Source organism: Anomalospiza imberbis, chromosome 6 (genome assembly GCF_031753505.1).
Source record: "Anomalospiza imberbis isolate Cuckoo-Finch-1a 21T00152 chromosome 6, ASM3175350v1, whole genome shotgun sequence".
Taxonomy (NCBI): domain Eukaryota; kingdom Metazoa; phylum Chordata; class Aves; order Passeriformes; family Viduidae; genus Anomalospiza; species Anomalospiza imberbis.
This window is the reverse complement of record NC_089686.1, coordinates 1497791-1502988: the sequence shown is the minus strand read 5'-3', so window position 1 is coordinate 1502988 and position 5198 is coordinate 1497791. Positions and strand designations below refer to the sequence as shown.

Below are 5198 nucleotides of genomic sequence, written 5' to 3'. Positions count from 1 at the left end.
GGGCGGGAGGGGGGGAGGGGGTGGGGGTGGGGGCGAGCGGCGTGCCCCGCTGCGCGCCGCGGGAGCCGGCGGAGGCAGAGCGGAGGCAGCGCCGTTGCCATGAGACGCTGACATTTCACGGCGAAAACCGGGCCGGGGGGCGGGGGGGCGATTCGCGGGGTCGGGGAGGGGGCGCAGGGGGGGCCCGCAGCCGGTCCCGGGCCGCGCTGGCCTCCGCGGCGGAGAGGGCGGGCGCCGCCTCCGCGGGGCTCCTCCGCGCCCGCGGAGTGCCCGCGGCCGCGGAGCCAGGGGCGGGGGCGAAGGCGCCGCAAACTTCCCGGGGCTCCGCCGGGGGCGCGCGGACCCCGCGGGCGGGCGGCTCCGCTCCCCCGGCTCCGATGCCGCCCGCCCGTGACTTGCACATCACCGGCGGCATCGCCCGCTCCGCTCCCCCTCCGCGCTGGGGCCGCGCTCTTGTTGCTTCCCCCTCGCCCCCGCGCCCTCGAGGTGGCCCCGGTTCGGCGCTGCCAGGAGCCGAGTGGCGGGGAGAGCCGGGCGCTCCGCCGGGGCGCGGGGCTTCGCGGCCGGGATGCTGCCCCGTGCCCCGGTGCCGGCGCTGCATCGGCAGCGGTGGTGCCTCGGTGCCGCTGATGCTCCCGTTCTGTCGATGCCCCGGCCGCGGTGTGGCAGGTCCCGGTGGTGCCCGGGCCGTGGTAGTGCTTCGGTGGCAGCGATGCCCCGCTTCCGGTGATGTCCCAGCCCCGGTGATGCCCTGGCCCCGGTGATGCCCCGGTTCTGGACATACCCCCGTTGTGGCGATGCCCTAGTTTTGGCAATGCTCCGTCCCCGGAGATGCCCCGGCTGTGGCGATGCCCCGTTCCCGGTGATGCCCCGTTCTCCGTGATACCCCAGTTCTGGCGATGCCCCGTTCCCGGTGCTGCCCCGTTCCCGATGATGCCCCATTCCCGGTGCTGCCCCATTCCCGATGATGCCCCGTTCCCGGTGTTGCCCCGTTCCCGATGATGCCCCATTCCCGGTGCTGCCCCATTCCCGGTGCTGCCCGGCCGGGCGGGGGGGGTTATGTAAGCGGCGCGGCGGGGCTCGGCGGCGGTGCGGTGCTGCCGGCACCCGGGGCTGAGGAAGGAGATTCATGAATCTCTCAGTAAATGCTTCGTGTGACATTGCCTCCTCCGAGCCCGTCCGCTCCCACACTTCCATATTCGCTTCCCACCGGGAAGGAAGCCTCACTTAGAGACTCACCCCCCTCCCCTTTTTTTCTTCTTTTTTTTTTTTTTCTCCTTAATTTTGCCAAATTTGGACGTGACCGCGGGTGTCTGAGGGGCTCGGCTCGCGGTGGATGCGCGGCTGGTGCGGATCTCGGCACTGGCAGCGGCTCCCTGCCTCCCCCGGCACACAGGCAGATATTGTTGGATGCTCGGGAAGAGCAGCGGCTGCCGTGAATAGGAGAGGGCTTGTTCAGGAAGAGCGTGGGGGGGCTGGAGGGAGGAGATGCGGACTCAGCTCCGGGCGATGGGGTTTGGAGTAAGACTTTGGTGCTGCTGCTTTCTCCTCCTGATTTAGGCTGGTTTCGGTTCAGGCCGGGGAGCGAGGGCTGCTGAGAGCGGGGGGGAGCGCTGTGAACTCAGTCGTGTGCGGCTGCTTTGTGTTCGAGAGCGGTGCCCCGGGAATTTGGGGGTCTTCACTGACTGCTGAAGGTCGGCTCGAGAATGTGGACAAAAAAAATTCCAAGCCCGGGGTGTGCCCGCAGCCCCCGGTGCTGCAGGGCCATTTTGAGAAAGGAGGATGGGAAGGCTGGAGCCTGCAGGTTATCCAAAGTGAGCCCCAGCCTGGGAGAGGGAGCCTGCTTGGATCTTGTTGCTTTGGAAAAATCGGTTTGTGGGATTTTTAACAAGTTTTTTGGCCTTTTTTGAAGATTTCCAGAGCCTGGCAGCTCTGCTTGCGAGCGTGGTGCTGCCGGGGAGGTGTCTTGCCATGTTAACACTTGTTCCTCATTTCTGTGCTCCTCTGGGAGCGGGCACAGCTCCAGAGCCTCTCCGTGAGGAAGGTGGCGAGGGGAAGGAGCAGTCTGGAATCCATCCCTGCTCCCTGTTGATATTCCCAGCCCTGCAGGTAGCTCAGACTCATCACTCAGGCTCCGGCTGCTGCTCCAGCTTCTCCCAGCTCCTCCCTGGCTCATCCCACCTGTCTTTGGCACGGCTCTCCCAGGCTGTTTTCCAGCCCTGGATGCTCCCGTGGCTCCGGAGGTGCGGGAAGGTGCTGGCACAGAGCCTGGCACGGCACCACCCGTGCCCTCCCAGAGAGCAGCTCCGCCACCTTTAAATGCAAAATAAATCCCCCATTTGCTGATTCCGAGTTCATTTAAACTCCAGATTAATGTGCCGTGCTGGCTGGCTGGGCAGCACCTCCACAACTTCCCTCTGATCCGTGGGAATGCTACAGCTGGGATAGAAAACTGGGATCCTAAAGGGAAACCAGCATGGAACTGGGAGAACTGGGAGCAGGGCAGGCCCAGCCCACGTTCTGCTTCCTCAGGGGATGGGGGAGAGCAGAGCTGCTGAAATTCTCGGGAATTCGTACACTTCCTCAGCTCTCCCTGTTTTCCTGGCCAAAGATCGAGAACAACTCATGATCTGTGCACGTTTCCTCCCCTTTCAGTGGTGCATGACTTGCACCGTTAATAAAGCAGAAAATGTAGGGATTCAGGACATGATGGTTCTCCTTTCACCCAACTTCCAACTTCCAGAGGAAAAAAAGGGCTCAGCGAAGAGGCCGACGTGGGCATGGAGAGTTTTTAACAGCTCAGAGGCTGCTCAGCAAAAAATGGGAATTTTGGGAGAGTGGAGAAAAGATTTTTGGGTTTGTTCCTGAGCTGCCTTGGCTGGGGGGCTCACCAGGGAATTGGGATCCCATTTTGTGCCCTGTGGAGTGAGGAAGAACCCAGAGAATTCCTGGGCAGGAGCCTGAAGAGCCTGAGCACTTCCAGCACCTCTGGGTGGGGGCTGGAAAAATCCTAGGAATGGGGGGGACCTCGCTGGAGTGAGGCTCTGGTGGGGTGACAATCCTGGCAGTGCTGGCTCCAGTGGCAAAGCCACACTTCCTGACCCAGGGAAGTTGAATCCAAGTGGTCACAGGAATCTGGGAGCAGCGGTGGGATCCCCGGGCTGGAATCCAGCTGTGGGATCCACTGGGTGGGATCCTGCTGTGGGATCCCACTGCTCCCATGGGGAGGTCACACAGGGGGTGCAGCCCCCTCGGAGATCCTGGCTCACTGGGCTGGGATTTATCCACTCCTTGGCTAGATTTTAGGAATTTTCCCGTGATTTCAGCAGGAATAATGCAGAGCAGACCCCCAGGATGTTTTCCATGCCTGGGAACACCAGGTGTGACACAGGAAGGGTGTGAGGGTGACAGCGACCCCTCCGTGCCACCCCCCCCACCTCCTGCAGGGAACAGGGCTCAGCATCCCGTCTGCAGCCGTGGAGAACCCCAGGATGGCTTGGAATTCCTCCTGGAATCACTCATGGAATGAGCGTTGACCATTCTAAGGAATATCAGAGCCTTCCTGAGGCTCTGCACCAAATCTGGGCGTGCAAAATTTTGGGAGAAGCACCCACAGCCTTGGGAAAAACGAGGCTTCCAGGCTGGAATTGAAGGTATTTAGGGTGTTAAATTCCAGGGAAATTGTCCCGGTTGATCCAAGCACCAAATGTCATCCAACGGCCTCAACCCTCATTGCAGCTGCAGAATTTCCGAAGAAAATTGGAAATGGGCATCCCAAAGCCTGGAGCTGCCCCTTTTTCCCGGGATTCAGCTGGAGTGGGGACTGCTGGAGCTCCTTGAAGCCTGGGGGAGGTTGGAGCAGGGGGCAAACGGTGTCTGGAAAGATCTGGGAAAGATCAGGGAAAAATCTGGGAAAGATCAGGGAAAGATCAAGGAAAGATCAGGGAAAGATCTTCCACCCCTGCGGCCGCCTCTTTGTGATGCTGGGATAATTCCCTGGAGCTCGGATCCCGGAGGGATTAAGGAGAGCTGCCTTTGGGGCTGGGAGTGGCCTCCAGCCGCTCTGACCTGGCCTTTCCCAACATTTTTAGGGATCGAGCGAGTGGATTGGAAGGATGAGGGGAGGGGTGGGAAAATAAAATCATCGGAGGGAGAGCGTTCGGCTCTTTAGAAGTGCTGGCTCCTTGTTGGGAAACCTCTGGATCAGCGGGCAGGGAAACCTCTGGATGGAGGATATTTCATGGATTGTATTTCCACGGGGGATATTTCCACGGGGGATATCTCCGTGGCGCTGCCGGCCTCGTTGGGTGAATGCCGGCCTTGTCCGGGGTGCTTTAACCCCGCACAATTCCCGACTTTGTGCCAGGGAAGTGTCCCTGGGAACAGGGCAGGAATTATGCGCTGCCGCAGGGGCAGCTGCGCTCCTCCCGCGCCTGCTCCAGGAGTCCTGCGGATCCTTGGGAATTTTAACTCTTCCCTGAGCCCTGGACGAGGATCTCCTCCTCCTCCCTCGCACGGGGATTTCTGGGATGAGCTTCAGCTTCCCGAGTGGGGAAGAATCCATGGATAGCCAAGGAATTGGGATGGACTCTGCTCCCATGGATGGGGTTGTGGCGAGGGTAAGGAATTGGGAATTCCGGAGTTCCCGGCGGGGAATCTCTGTGGGTTCAGGTGTTGGTTGTGGCCCAGGTGGTGATTTGGGGTTCAGGGTGCAAATGTTGAGGTTTCAATCTAATTAAAGCTCGGTAAATGTGTGGGATTTAAACTGAGCCTAAACTTCCCTGAGGTTTGGTGCATCCTGGGATGTGTGGAGAGCTCCAAGGATCCTCCTGGAGTGCGGGGAGCTGCATCCCAGCTCTGCCTCCCACGAGCTGCGGGGTCAAAACGTCACCTTTGATTTCATGGGAGGGAAATTTGGACGGAATCTGGCAAGGAAAAGTCTTAAACTCCCTAAAATTAAAATTCCCATGGCTCAGAAGAGCAAAATCCTGTTAAACTCTGAGTAGTGTGAGGAAGAGGAAGGAAATGGAAATGATTAAAGTTCAGTTCTGCCTTCCACATTCCTCAAAATTATTTGGGATTTCTGCCAGTGAAGGGCTGATTGATCCCTGTCAATCCCTATATGGATTATATAGGATTATATAGTCCATATATGGGTTATATCTAGGAGTATTCTTGTAGGGAATGGGATCTCTTGC

The 5198-nt window shown here is 59.6% G+C and overlaps 1 protein-coding gene across 1 annotated transcript in view; it reads left to right on the top strand.

The window, feature by feature from the left end:
• Positions 1-5198, top strand: part of MDGA2 (MAM domain containing glycosylphosphatidylinositol anchor 2) — a 191385-nt gene that overhangs the window by 286 nt on the left and 185901 nt on the right. The window lies entirely within an intron of this gene.